Source organism: Cavia porcellus, unplaced genomic scaffold (genome assembly GCF_034190915.1).
Source record: "Cavia porcellus strain 051 isolate PalLab524CR breed Dunkin Hartley unplaced genomic scaffold, mCavPor4.1 scaffold_1, whole genome shotgun sequence".
NCBI lineage: Eukaryota > Metazoa > Chordata > Mammalia > Rodentia > Caviidae > Cavia > Cavia porcellus.
The window spans coordinates 97,795,798-97,812,200 of NW_026947484.1; the positions used below are offsets into that span (position 1 = coordinate 97,795,798).

At 36.3% G+C, this 16,403-nt stretch overlaps 1 pseudogene; it reads right to left on the bottom strand.

The window, feature by feature from the left end:
- Window positions 1–8,143: 8,143 nt before the first annotated feature.
- Window positions 8,144–16,171, bottom strand: LOC100733365 (mortality factor 4-like protein 1; annotated as a pseudogene).
- Between the last annotated feature and the right edge of the window lie 232 nt (window positions 16,172–16,403).

Here is a 16,403-nt window from a genome sequence, read left to right on the forward strand (position 1 = left end):
AAAAAATAGCAACTGGAGGGATGAGGATTGGTTCTAACTCCATACACAAGGGATGCATATGCTCTGTATTCTGCATTTTGGATTTTGAAAAAACATTCAAGACTTAATCCAATAGTAGTCATGCATACTCTCTCTGCAAAACTAATGTCAAAAATATTTATTGCCCAAGTCATTTATATTTACTTTTACCGTGTTGATTGTAGACTACACTGACAAAGTACACAATAGTGAATTCTATTTGAAGGCTGTCAACTTGATGGTGGGCAAAAGTCGAAGGCTGTGGACATTAAGAATCCCTAATGATATTGGGGATTGGGAAGAATTATCATGAGTGCTTTAATCCATTTTGCTCTTGCTGTCTCCTATTGTCTTTTCTACTCTCAGAATTCTGCCTCTTGCTCACTCAGTTGTGCATCTTTGTGTGTGATTCTTAAGTCAATCTCCAATGTCAGCATCAGCACACATAGTAACTTATGGGATACTTTAATTGATTATGTTATTACTTATAATTATTCCACCTGTTTTTCCTCATGAGCTACTAAACTCTCACATTTATACCCATTCTTTTTTTCTCAGGGAAACTATTTTGTTTGGATTTCAATTTATTTATTTTATCACTGAACATTAAAATCCTGCAATAGGTATACCTCAAGAGATATTTTCAAATCTCTGAAATAGTTTCTATAAAATTAGATTTTGTATGTTAACAATGACTATTCTACCTCCTTAGTTTAATATCTAATATCACCTTTTTGGACAAAGATTAACTCTTTATGTCAAGTTCAGGCCTGCTGGTAAAATATTTCCATGATCAGTTTTAATATAAACATATACATGCTAATATATTATTTAAAATTGAAATATAGTTCCTTATAAGCATACAGAATTGTATGCTGAAGCACCTAACTTCATTTTTAGAGGTTAAAGTTACTATTTTCTTTGACTTGGGGAGGAAGGATTAGTCTGCGTGAAGCAGGCTGATGCAGTGGTGCACGTTTGTAATCCTAGCACTTGGGAGGCTGAGACAAGAGGATCTTTCTGAGTTTGAGACCAGCCTGGGTTACAAAGTTCTCTCAAGTTCAGCCTGAACTGAATATTGAGAATCTGTCTCAAAAAAGGTCAAAATTAAAAAAAAAAAAAAAAAAGAAAAGAAATAGTCCACATGAACTTGGTAGAGTGCATAGTTAAGAACAATCATCTCTGTAACTAGAAACTCATGACTTTGTTTCCAAGTGTGATTTGTTTTCCACTGCCTAATGGGATTGCTTCCTTCATAGATTCTAGGATATATCTCACTAGCAGTTTGTAAATAAAGTCTAGTGAATCACTTGAAGAGAAAAAATTCTAGTAGGTATAATAAAATCCTGTGTGCTAATTTTATTTTATCATTTAATCTTCAGAATCCTAAAATAGCTACAGTTATGGGAAATCTTGGACAAGCATCCCCATTCTGGGGTTACTATTGCTAAGTCTCCCAGTGAACACTTAAAATTGCAGATAGTAGTGAATCCCTATATATATTCTGAGTTTTCCTATATATACATATCTATTCAAAGTTTATGAAGATATTAACAACAAAAATAAAATAAAACATTTATAATGGAGAAAAATGGCGGCTTGCTCGGGGGCTGGGTGCAGAGTCTCTGCAGAGAAATCAGATTAGATGCTAGAATATGACAGTATGGAGAGTACCATATGATGGATAATGATTCCTATTAACCAAGCCAGTAACCGAAGGGAAAAATAAAACTAAGAAGAATAAGGAAAAATGTGGATGGAGAGTTGAAGCCTGATGTACTCACTTAGGCCCGTTCCGCACTGTACTAGGTGGACCTGGAGGATTTAAGATCCTGCTGAGACTGTGGCTGCCAATAATGGGAGTCAGCAAATCCTGGAACCTTAATGCAGCACAGTGAGCAGAGGATCCAAGGGGAAAATCTGTATTGGCTCTTGGCAACTGCTGGAAATTGAGACCTGGGATGCCCCAAAGCAGCCAAAGCCACCTGGCTGTGCCTGAGGAGAATGCGAAAAGCTCTGGAGCTCTGAAGCCAGACACTGCGCAGTTTCCTAACCAATCCATGCTAGGATGGGAACACAATGAAGACAACGATGCAGTGTGCAGTGGACCAAAGAGGAAGCTCTGCATTGAGTCCTGGTGAGTAATAGGGACTGGGTCCCACGGCTGCTGTCTCTGGATAGAGTATATCTTGGAGTTGGACAGAGCCCACACCATGGTGACATTAGATAATCTCCGCTGGTACAGAGAGGTCTGGTGGAGGACATCTTGAAATTGGGCAGAGCCCAGCACTGTGACGGTGTCAGTGACACAGAGAGGACTGGTAGAGGACATCTTGGAATGGGGAAGACCCCAGTGCCACAGTGATATCAGATAGTTGCCCCTGGAGCACAGAGGTCTGGTAGAGGACAGCTGGAATTTGGGCAGAGCCCTGCACTGCGGTGACATCAGTCAGCTGCTTCTGGTGCAGAGAGAACAGGCAGGTTCTGCTGGGGCTGAACCACGCCTTTTGTAGGGAGAGATACAAAATAGTCACTACTCTGTGACATCCACAAGGTACAGCCTAACTTGTGGATTGACTGGCACAGAGGCTAGAAGCTAGCCTGCACCATTCCTGCATCCCTGTCTACCTCAGATAACAGCAAATTGTAAAGGGAAACAAAAACTTCAGTCAGCACACTTTGGAAAGATCCTAAGGAAAACAGAGAGGGCCAGAGAACCTCAGGACACACCAGTCTGAAAGAAACCAGAAACGTGACAAGAAATAGAAATTAAAAAAAAAAAAAAAAAAACAAAAACAAAAACTCCAGCTGCCAAACCTGGGAAAATAAGCCCAGGAAAAGTAAACACAGAAGAGAACCAGCACAGTAACTATCCAATACTAGATACAGCATCAGCCAAAATAAAGAAATACCTTCATGACCTCATAGATGAATTTAAAACTGTACTTCTGATCTAAGTGAGGCAAGATATAAAGAGATTAATTAAAGAAATGATAAGCCCCACCCAAAAGAACACAGATGGAAAAACGGAGGAAATCAGAAAAGAAAGAGAAACGTCTGATGAAGAATTTAAACATAACCTAGAATACATGAGACAGATCCAAAGAGATTATCAGGAAATTAAAAACTCCATTGAAAACTGGCAAAATGCTTTGACAGAACTAAAGTCATGCTTTTGAAACTGGAAGAGAGATTTATGATATATGATAGTGAAAGAAAAGATCTCTTAATACTAATGAGGAACCAGAAAGAAACAATTCAAAGGCTAGAAGATGACAAAAGGATACATAACTTAAGAATAAAGCACATGAGTGAGGAAGCAGGAGTAAACCAAAAATGAAATACAAAGAATGTTCACAGATATATTAAAGGAAAACTTCCCAAGCATAGGAAAACAAAATGATGTCTAGATAAATGAGGCATACAGCACTCCAGCCACCTACAACCAAAACAGATCTACACACAGACATATAATAATCAAGATTCTAGAAATCCACCAAAATAACAGAATACTAAAAGCAGCCAGGGAAAAGAAGCAGATAACCTACAATGGGAAAATTATCAAAATAATAGCAGACTTATCAACACAAACTCTCAAATTGAGAAGGTCCTGGGGGGAAATATTCCAAGCCCTGAAAGAAAATAAATTGCAACCAAGACTGATATACCCAGAAACATTCTCTCTCAAAAGTAATGGGGAAATAAGATGTTTCCAAGACAAGCAGGAACTGTGGGAGTTCATGGCCACCAACCCAACCCTACAGAGAGTGCTGAAGGACATTCCAGAGACAGACAGGAAGGGATATCAGGATTCCAGCAACAGTAGCAGAGAGGCCTCAATGAATGGGGCAGACAGTAGAATGAGGGAGTAAGGTGAACAAATTATAGCAGTAAATTGGAGTAGCAAATATGAGGCAGAGATGGTAAACTATAACGTTTAGTATAGATAGCTTTGATACACTATAAAAAAAGGCAGAGGTCATTGTTAATAGTGTATCAGGATTTAAAAGTCACAGTAGTCTTATCACTCTGTTTAGTCTGAACTTATTTTGTTCCAGTCTGTCCATTCATATCAGATTTGAGGGCACAGACATCTGACCCAAAAATAGCAGGTTATACTATGGTAACTATCCTTAATTTCCTATTAACTTAAACTGAAACCCTGTATTACTTACATTGTCTTACTATGACTGATCTTACTTGAATCTGATTCATTAGACCGCGGTTTTGGCTTGGCTGATTTTATCTGAATTTGGTATGCTTGATAGTATCAACTCTAAAAATAGAGGCAACTACTCTGAAGATGACAAGATGTAAAAGATATCCATACCAGTTTTGATTATTAACAGCTCTCAAGTCCTACAATGTTTTCAAATAGCTATGTAATACTATGCTTAACTATGTTAAGCCTGAGGATGTGGACAAGTCTATTGAAAATAACAAGAGAAAGCATAGTAACTATGGTAGATCAACTAATATTGTAGTCTTATGTGTCTTTTTCATCGCATGTTTTTCTAGGAATTTGTTTTGTTGTCTTGTTATGATTTGTTTTTTCCTATAATACAGAAAGAATAGATATACATGTAGAAATTCACACATGGGCAGAATTTTTTAAACTATTTAAGGGGACAGATTATATAATGTGAGATGTAATGAACAGATACTCTGAAGAAGAGACATTAAGAAACCCAATGCTAATTCTGTAGCATTATGATATAAAATCTAGCAATACTGTTATTCACTGTTCAGAGTGATACTAGTCAAGTCTCTTAAGTTCAATTTCAGCATACGTAAAGATAAGGATAGCTACTATGAAAAGAATGAGAGACACTATGGTAGTTATTATTATCTTCCCCAATGTCAGATCTTGAAGACCTAAAAAGCCTTCATCATCCTGTAATGACTTGATTGTTCTATAATATGCAGTATGTATTTAATGTGTGTGAAGATGGGGACAACTATTTGGAAGAAAACTAGAGACAATTAGATAAACAGTGAAGATCTCCAGTACACTTGCTTTGAAATCTGTATTTCTTTAAATTGTTTCTTTTTTAACTGTTTTGTTCTGTTTTGATATGTTTAATCTTATCCTCTTTAAGATAAAAAACAAGTGTGTAGGACTGATAACCATATTACTAAGTTTTTTTAGATCATTGAGCAGAACTGTTGGCAGTGTCACTATTTGAATGTCATTTTACATCCTTTAATTTTATAACCTGAACAACTATTTCTAAGATGACAATATGTAACTTATCAACTGGTGATTTCTTGCTGTTTATTTTTCTATAATTCTGTATTATTTATACCCTTTTTGCTCCATGTATTTTTTTCTTCTCTTTAAAATAAAAAACATTTATAGTAAAATTTATGCAAATATGCTTTTCAAAATATCTTATACTTTACTCATTTTTGTTTTCTGATGACATAAGATGATTCAGTGCCTACATGTGAAGATGAAGTGAGTTGAATGGTGCAGCACTGTGGTATAAGACTAAGTTACCATCTGGATACATCAGACTGATCATCTGCTTTGTGTTCTCTTACGTGCTTTTTTTCCTCATTAAGCAGAAAACTTTTATCTTTTCATTTAAACAAAGCAGTTTATTGATTGTCCTTGGTGGGTCTTAAATGGAATATCACTACTTTTAAAGTTTAAATGTTGGAAATCAGTCCCCAAACTCAAATTGTTCAGGTGTTAAAGCACTTAGAGATCAAGAAATCTCTGCAAAGCATTGTACTTTTGCACAAAGGAGTAAGCATGAAGCAGGCATGCACGACAAAGGAAGGTTGCCCCTGTTATGCCTAATGCAGGAGGAGTAGTTGATCTTTAAATTATTTGGGCAAACCCAAAGGCTTGCAATCTATGGCAAGTGACTAACTTGAGTGGTATGCAAGGGGTGGGTAAGCTGCTAGGTTAGGGAAAGGGTATGCAGTCTGTAATGGATAATTCTTGGTTCTTTATCTTGAAAACCAGCTGTTTTCTGGGAAAAAGTGCACAGTCACCATGTCTTGGAGTTCAGAATAATAATGGGTGTGTGAATATTAAGAAGATGGCAAGGTCATTAAAACCCAAAGTGGAGTTGCTTTGGCTTTGTGCTTTCACAGAAAAGACTCAGCCTATTTCTCACAGTGCCACTCCTAGCCAGTGTTGTATTCTTTCATTCTAACTTTATGAGGAGAAACACACTCTCTCTGTTGTGTTTTTTAATCAGGAGAATGTTAGCTGGATACGGTGGGGGAAACTGGTAAGGACAGTCTTTATGCAAGAAAAAATAAACCGAAGTATGTATGACCAAAGCACGAGCACCAAAATGCAAAAGCAGGTTAGTGAAGAAGACACATCTAGATACTGTTTCTAAGGGACTGGAATAGTAATCATAACCAGATGGCAACTGTACCTGGAAATTGTCATTAGGGGTCAATGATTGGCACCCTTTTTTGGATCTTTTGCCTATATTATTTTTTTAATATGTCTATGGTTACCTTTTCTGCTGGATGTCCAAGACCAAGTTAAAATGAGATCAGTGTTAATTAAAATAAACTTTTTGTCAAATATGAAGGTCAGTTAAGGTTTTTAGGAATTATTTGTGGGATTGTGTGTAGAGCCTCTTGCTCTTTTGTCAGTGTGAGGGGCCAGGATGAATCCTATTCTTTCTTGACCATGCAGCTTCCAGTGGAAGCATAGAAACAGTTTTTTCTTTGCAGATGCCCCCACCCCGCCCCATTTTTAAGCACATTGTATTTTGGTTGATTCTTGCTTTGTTTTGTTTTGTATTTTCCCATGGCAGGGAGTGGGAGAGAGATCTAAAAATCTCCTTGTTTAGGAGGTTAGGTGACTCACCAAAGTTGTAGAATGCTGCAGAAAAGGTCCATTCATGTCTTGCGTCCTTGTTGATATTGGAGGCCAAGGGCCAAAATATTGGCATACTCTTAGCCCAGTATATTTTTTCCGCTGGTTGCAAACCTCAGTTATTGAATATTCAGGAGATCAGTTTGTTCAGTATGGCAGTAGAAGCAGTAGGTTTAATCTTATGATTTTATCTAGATACCAAGGACCTTGAAATATACAGTATAACCAGACAACTGTGATTTTTGTCAATCATGGTTGTTTTAGAAGTTGAATCCTTAAATAGTACTAACAGATGTGAGTTGTAAAGCTTTACTGAGAATACTTGAGACTAAGGACACTATAGTACACTGTCACAATAATCATGATATCATCACTACATCAAAACTATTAGGTTTGTTATTAGGTCTGAAACATTTAAATTTTCATCTTAGTAGAAAATAATTCTTTATGTAGATACAAGATCTCAAATGACATACAAAACTTTTATCTAATTTGTTATCTTTTAGTCACTTTTATTACCAGAGTGATATTTAAGTAGAATATACTTTACTGATTATTAATGTTTAACCCCTCATGGTTGTAGTGATATTGTGTGGACTGTATAAGATGTCAGCACATCAACTATCATAACAAAATTGTATAACAATCACATAAGCATAAACCTGAAAAAGCTCATCATTATTAACAATTGCAGGGTTTTTTTTAATTTAAAGAAAAATTTATTGAAGATTTGAAAAAACATTCCTAAAAGTTTGACTTTTCCAAAAAGCTGCAGCTACACAATGCATTGCATCTATCATGTTAAAACATGCATTAGATACAAATACAAAAACCATGAAAAATTCACCATTCTTTAACAATTTGAGCAAAGATAAAATGCCTAAGGAACAACATGGATGACTTGCAAAGGATGGGCTCTTTAAGCACCATTAAAAAAAAAAAAAAAAGGAGCACAAATGGATGAGTGTGTTCAGTTTTATACACTGAATTGGACCTTTGGCACTAGGAATCAGACCATTTTATCATATAGCATTTAACATGTATTATAAAAGTGCATAGTGTCAAAGGAATAGAACCACCAGCATTCAAAAGCAGCTTTGTCAACTAAGCAATAAAACACTCTACACCATCTCTCTGTTGTCCATCATTGAATACACTGGTAGCAACTTTGAAATGAAAAAAAGAAAAAAGGAGCTGTAACCCCTTTTATTTTCTGTTTAAAAATCAAACAAAACGAACATCAATTCTGTTGTACACTAACATCTTCAAAGTGCATCATTTGTACAAGAGAAAGACTAGGAACAAAACCGCGTGGACAGAGATCCAGACGTGAGTGTGAGCGCCCCACACTGCTTTCCGGGGGTACTCAGCGGAGGCCACTTCATAATCACTGGCGCTAAGCAAGGTTGCCGAATTCTTCGCCAGATACTTGAGGAAGTCATGAAGATAATTTAGTAATAAAGCAAAGCTTTTCTTATCCAGGGGTGTGGATGCCAACATCGCTCCAATTCATACAAATAGTCTCAGTAGGTGTGGTGCTCCATACACCTGGGCATGGGTGCATCAGGGTGATCAGCAAGGATCTCTGCATACTGTGGTCTCTCAAATTTGTAGAGGAGCTGAGTGCCCAGCATCACAGTGAAGTATTCTTTAATCCCTGCTACAACCTCCTTAACTGCATACTCCTTATTATCCGTATTTCCACAAGATTTCTTATAATTTGCATAGTCCCCTCGAATGGAATCCACATTCTTCTTGGCAGGAAGATAAAATAGCTGTTTCTGTTTAGTAATTAGGTCCCAGTCATCAACAAGCCACGGTTTTATCTCTTCAGGAATCTTTAACTTCAATTCTGTTCATAAAAGTCTCTTCATTTTCAACAGTAGTATATACCCGGGCCCTCTTCTTCCGAGGAGGCTGAGTGGCTCACTGGTACTGCCACCATCTCCATTACCAGGGGTTTTTTGTTTGCTCTTTTTAATTTTCACGTCAACATTTTTCTGTTGCAGACCAGCTGTGAGATGCCCTCTCATCTTTCCCTCTGCATACTGCTCCTGATTGGCCTTTTGAAGTTCTCGCTGTTTCTGCAGACTGGTGTCCACATACGTGAGTACTCTGCTTTCTGGAACATACACATCCCCATTTTTATTCCAAGCACCGTAGTGTGTAAAGTATTTTACTGGTTTGTCCTTTAAACTTTGCTTCATAAAGAAGAGGCCCATGAAAGCACAGTACTCGTTCACCCTCCTGAAACTTGGACTCCGGTGTCCTGCTTGGGCACCATTTATAAGTGATTCTCCGCCTCCTTCTCCCACCACCCCTGACTACCGCCCCCTACTCTCTATCCCACCCCAGCTTGTATCAGATGCGGCGTCACTCACAGCCGCTCTACATCCTGGGCCCAATTTCAACAATTGCAGTTTTGCAGTCATTCGTACGATAAGATTTCTTTTTTAAGTCCTGTGTCTTAAAACGGCCTATATACTTGTGATAACATGAATGTACTTGATTCACTTTATGAAGTTAGAAATAACTAGCATTACAACTATAGGCTTTTTAGAACCTTATGACTTTAGCCATAGAGAGCATAACCTGTTCTTTTCACAAATGTAAGTATAGTATCATAGCATATTTAAGAATTACTGGGGTGTAGCATTAGAAGATCCTGGGGAAAATGGATAAGCCATTCATCAAAGGGAAAACTGGACAAATCTTGGTCCAGGCAGCTGGGATTTTTTTTAATCATTGAAAAGAGTTTTGTCCAACAACTGTTTCAAGTGTAAGAAGTCCCCACTGAGTCCCCATTGTTCTAAATGACTCATCATAACAATTAACATTCTCAAATATATACATTTGAAAGTATATATATATGCATATGAGTATATAGTATCATATTTATGTGTATAATTCATATATTTTTAAATATATAGTATATAATTATATATGCATACTTTTTATATTATATATGAAATATTTATATATTATAAATATATTTATTTATATTTATGTATTATATTTAAAATATTATAATATATATATATATATATATATATATATATATTTGACCAAGGCAAGCCCCTATTTTAAAAAAATTTATTTAAAGAGAAAAAGAAAACAAAACAGAAAAAGGGTACAAGTAATATAGAATTTTTAAAAAAGTAAGAAATCAATAGTTAATAGATTACACATTATCATCTTAGAAATAGTTGTTCAAGTTACAAAATTAAAGCATACAAAGTGGACATTCAAACAGTGAGACTGCAAACAGTTCTGTTCAATGATCCATCAAAAACTTAGTAATGTATGGTATTCTATCTTACACACTTACATATATATGCAGTTATATCCTTTAAAGCACTTTCTTTTATTCTCTTTTTTACAATAGCAATTACACATTTTGGGTTTTATTAATCCCACAGTTCTTATTACTTTTTTTTTGAAGAGAATAAAACGAAATTTGACAAAACAAAACAGAGTCAGTCAAAACAAAAGGATGGACATAGTACATGATGTGAAAACAGAATACCAGGTGATCAACAATGGTTACCATAATGCCTCTTGCTGTCTTAAAAAGAATTATCTATATCATTAGGTATAATAAAATTGAACAAAACAGTACAGAACAAAACCGAAACATTGGAGACATTACAGGACTTCAAAAGAAGATAATAGTCAAACCAGAATGGGCATCATAGTGAATCTTACTGTCTTCAAAGTAGTTGCCTATATTCTCTAAGTTGATACTATCAAACAAAACAGAATAGAGTACAATCAGTCAAAACAAGATGGTGAGAGCAATACAGGGCTTCAAATCAAGTTAATAGGAAATCAAAATGGTTACTGTCATATATTCTATTTTTAAAATTTATGTTTTCTTTAATTAAAAAAATAAATAAAAGGAGATTAGATAAAAGAGGACATAACAGCACAGGTCAGAGCAGAACAGCTTAAGCAATATAGTGTTTCACCACAAGATAACCCGACATAATAGTAGTTACCATAGTGTCTCTTTCCTTGAAGTATTTGAGTATAACTTCATATACTATAACATCAAATATATCAAGACAGAGTAAAACCATTCAAGAGGGTAAAAGTATTACAGGGTGTTTAGAACCAACTAAGAGAAAACCAACAATGGTACACAGACAATAACTGCCACGGTACACAGACAATAATTGACATTGTATTTATAAAACTAAATCTGAACACTACCTTAGTTATCTAACACTCTTGATAGAAACATATCAATAATCTTTAGCATATCTTTGTTTTTATCAACTGATTTCAATTAGTCTACTGTTAAGCTATGTTAATCATACAGAAAGATATGCAGCTTAAATCCTGTATAACCTTTATGTTTTGAAACTCTAACGCTGTTAGCTGAAGGTCCCAGATAAATTATTAGAAAGAGACAAAGAGGATGAAAGAAGAGTTTTGAAGTTTTGTCTTTATATCCTTTTTGCCCTTTTTAAATTTATCTTTGGAAAAAGAAATAAACTTTTCACAACTATCTGTCACATATCAAGGAATGCAAAGGCCATGCTTTTACCCTGTTCCTTCTCGTGTGCTTGGAGGCACAGATCCTCTGTACTCTAATTCTGTACTTTTTGGTAATCAACAGTTGTCTCCATTTTATATGTAGCCAAATTTTTGATCTAAAATAGTTTTATAAGTTTGGTTATGTCTTTTCTTTGGATGTTAAAGACCAAGTCAAACAGAGAACAGAGCTACGACTGGAGAAGGAATGAGACATGTATAAAACAAGCAGCTTTCACAAAGAACAGCCTGGATGCCACCAAACAAAGAGCAAAAATACATTTTTTCTTCCAATAAACTGCCTCCTCTAAAACATCTCCTGGACATACTCAAACTTCCTAGTTCTGTCAAATTCTCTTTGTCTTGCTAACTGAGCAAAATTTTTGCCATACAAAATCTTCTCACATCAAAAGCACTTTTTTATAGTCTTCTTTATATACTTTTCTTCCTCCCATTTACTATGAACACCTCTAACAACTTTTCCTATGACAACTTGAATCTGAAAATATCAACCCTTCTTTTTTTCTTTTTTCCCTTTCTGCTGCACACTGTTACATTTTTAGATGCCTGTTGACTGGCAACAGACATCCAAGTAACCTTGAATCAGTGCTCTTAATTTAAAACAGTACATAGCAAAGAAAAGGGCAAATTAGCCCTGTAATTGTAATTTAAGGATTTACAATGTACCGCAAGTGTTTCATACATGTTAATTAAACAAAAATACCTACGTTAACTGGAAGCCAGAAGTAAATTTATCGATTAGCTAAGATTTGTAACTATTCCTGTCCCTCTCAAAGGAACTTCCCTCAAGGAAAAGAGAATTGACCCTTCTTTGCACCCCTTTTTGTCTTTGGAGAAAACAGATTTTGAATATCTTTTTGGTACGTTTTAATTTTTGCCTGAACTGCTGCTAAAGTCTTTCTTCCCTTATGAGGCTCCAGGTTAGATTCCAGGTCCTCCTTGGTGACATCAGCTCCTGTTGAGGTTGAGCCAATGGTCCTAGATGTTAGGGACAATAAACTGGATACAGGGACTCCAGGGTGTCTCATGTAGAGGAGAGGATGGGAAGCAAATTCTTATGTTTCTTGCAATTCTTCAAATAACAATTGTTCCTTGTCACCAACACAGTGTGTAATTTATCTTCTACTGAGACTCCAGTCTTTTATCATTAACAAATTTAATCAAAAATTGATTTCCCATTCTGTTTGTCCCAAAGCCCAAGGATTAATCTCCAACACATCAGATATATTTTGCAGTGAGTTACTTTGAATTCACCCCAAATCACCCATCTCACTCAACATCATCTGGACTTTATCCCAGGTCTCTGGTCTCACCCAAGACCATGGCCCTGACCACCATATCATTACTTAGTCACCTGCCTGACTTTGAGCCTCTTATAGCATTGTCCAGAGATCTTTGCCAGGTCTGGAGGCCCTGGACATAGGGACTGGAGGCCACTTGCACCCAGGTTATAGGACTCACCTCCTGCTGGTGAGAGTTCTTGTGTCTCAGACACTCTCAGGGAGCCACTGATGGACTCTACAATTGTCAGAAATAATCTCCAACTCAAGTTGTGGGTATAAATATGAAGCAATTAGACATCAAGAAATCTCTACAACGAATTTTACTTCTGCAGAAGTAGGCAAGCATGAGGTAGCAGGCATGCAGGCCAAAAGAGTGTTGCTTCTTTAGTCTCTAACGCAATGGAAGCAGCTGACCTTTAAAATCATTAGGTGAATCCAGCAGCTTACAATTTATGTAGTTGACTTACACAAGTGACAATGGAAGGGTATGGGCGGTGCATTATTGAATAGGTTAGGAGATGTGTGTTGTGGACTCAAAAGTCCTTGGTTCTAATCATGAGGGTGAGGGATGTGTGGTTGGGAATGAACAGTTCTTATTTTTTGCCTTGGAAACCAGCTGTGTCATGGAATAAAAAGTACATAGTGAGCTCATGAGAGCTCATGAGAGCAAGAGGGGTTGGATAGGGAGTCAATTACAATATCAGGTAAACCCAAAATGGAGTTTCTTTGGCCTTGTGCTTTGACAGAAAAGACAAAGTCTATGTCTCACAGTAACCATTATAAAGCAAAGTAAGAGTTACTTAAACACTAGCACCAGAAGACTTCAATGATCAATCTAAATAATAACCAAGATGACAACTCAGTGGTTAGTTATATATATATATATATATATATATATATATATATATATATATATGACTCATGCACTGGGTGAGAAAAAGCAGGATGGCAGGAGAGTTTAGCATACTACTCAGAACAATGCAATTTTTAACTTATGAATTGTTTATTTCTATAATTTTTATTTACCACTTTCAGGTCATAGTCAAATTTGTGTAAATATAATTGAGAAAAAGTAAAACTATGGAACTGACTATGTGACACACCTGTAGTCCTATCACTTTAGGAGGCTAAAACTGTGAACATCACAAGTTTGAGCCAAGCCTGAGCAACTTTATAACTCAGCAAAACCCTGCTTGAACGTTAAAAAAAAAAAAAAAAAAAAAAAAGTTAAAAAGGCCTGGTGATTTGGCTCAGTGCAAAGGCCCTGGGTTCAAATCCCAGTAATGAAAAAATAAGCAACATGGCATACCATAATCCTTTTCAAACAAACAACAGCAAGAAGAACTCTAACAAAAGCAGTTAAATTGGCTTAATGTCCAATAGCCAACTACCAGAAATAGAGCACAAAGCAAAACAAATTGCTTTTAAATTTGTGTACTAAATTTCTACATGCAACTATACCTATCGATTACCTTTTGTGAAGTCAGTTTATATGAATCAAGGTTGGGACAAGGTCATAATCAAAGTGTTGACTATCATAAAACCTGACAGATCAATATAGCTATGTGATGACTTAAAGGTCCATGAGATACTCCCAGAACCGGAGGAGGATTTACCCTCTCCTCGTTTCTTAGAAACTTGATTAGGGGCCAACATTGATAAATTCACATATAGAAAAGTAGTATTCTTGAAGTCAGTTCAAAGAGAAGCCAGAAATGTGATGACAGCCTTTGCCTGTTACTACAGCCAATCAAGTCCTTCGTGGCAACTTCCATTGGACTAGCTTGCTATTTCCTCTCTCCCACTGGAACTGTTTATTTTCATCTCATTACTTCCTTCCCACCTGGGTCAGTTTATTGTTGCACCCGGCTCACGATACCAGATATAAAGATATAAATATAGCCTTGTTAAACACATAATCACAACATCTAATCACTCTGTAACACTTGCCAACATTCAAGGCATTTTTAAACACTAATTCAAAAACATTCATGAAGCTTATTGTGAAAGATGGCTTTGTCGTCTGCTATTAATGCCTGAAGTGGATTACACAATGTTTCTTCTAAAAGCTTGGGAACCCCTGACTTTGCATGAATGAAATTCTGAAGCACATAGAGGTATAATAAGGCTGCCATGTCATTCTTACTCTCTTAGTTTTCTCTCATTGTAATCTACCTTTTATAAAAATTAGTTGAAGTTTAATGGCTGTTCTTAGCTATCTGATTTTTTTCTTCGTAAAGCATTTCACATCTGTCAGGAACAAGAGTACCTCTCTTTTAAAGCACATGGGCAACTTAAAATAGGCACAATTCATTCTTTATTATTATTGGTTTTAATCTCTTCACTGATGTCTGCTATATACTGTCAGTTCTAAAAGATGACGAAAACTCCAAAATTCGACAGAGAAATATTGTATTTTGTATACAACAGAATTCTTGATATTCTCTAGGACAGTCTGAAATCATGGACATGTTTTTCTGGTAGAACACTGAATGACATAATGGATTAAGATAAGAACATTATGCAATAGCCAAAGATAACCGGGATTGTAAATTATGTCAAGATATTCCACATCAGAGCAAACATGCATCAAAATGAGATCATTTACTTCCTTTTCTTACCTAAAAACAGACTGAGGATGTTGTTCTTATTACATGGTGAGAAAGATTTTTGCCACATTTTATTTTCATAGTGTTTAAGGTGTTTCTCAGCTATACTTTTTAATTTGAATTAATAAACTTCCTTTACACTTTCACACTTATGTGCACATATACTTCTCTCGGTTTAGCAGCATTTGTTTGAATGTGTTTGATCCTTGGCTGCCAGTGTTAAAGGACTGTAGCAGGAGTACTAACTCTCATTTGTTTGTAGCTGTGTTGTGTCCAGTGTGAAGAGTTGTATGGTCAGTGAGATATAACAGACCGGATGAGATGAGCAACGCTGCATACACCCAACGTACTGGAGAGCCAAGGTTAAGAGAAAGATAAAAATCAACTTTAAAATCAAAACACTTTTTATCACCACAAGGAGACTGAGTAGAATATATAAACATGAAGCAGCCCTGTTGTGCTATCCTTTCTCTGTGGAATGAGGAGCCCAATTAAGGGAGTAAGTACCACTTAGGCTGCAGACTAGTTTAGCAGGAAAAACACCGATAGCTCCAATCTGAGTCCTTGTCCTTACTGTAAGTGTTCAAAGACAAAATACTAAAGCTCATTTTTCCCACAGATTCCTGCACTTTTAAAAATTTTATTCTCCTTTTAAGCCTCAGGATGCAAGGCTGCTGGTTGCCAAAGGCGTTCACATTGCTTGCCTAGGTCCTCAATTCCTTTATAATTAGGTTGATATTCAAAATAATCTGAGAACAACGTCTCTACAAATGCCTTACTCCAGGGTGCTTGGCGAGTTCTAATCCTTTCCTACTTTATTACATTTTTTACCTTTCCCACACAATATGCACCATCTCCGCTCTCCTCCCAGTAAATAAAAGGCTGCCCATGCCAGTAATTACTACAGCAGGTGGCACAAATAGCAAAGAGAAGGGCAGTTTTGAGGAGAGACTGATGTGTTGGACACTCGCGCTATATGTAAAGAAACATGATCTTGACAATTTAGTAGAATTTGGAGATTTTTAAAAGGAAAAAGAATAACACTATGTATTACTGAACATTATCTAATCTAGATAGGTTCTACCT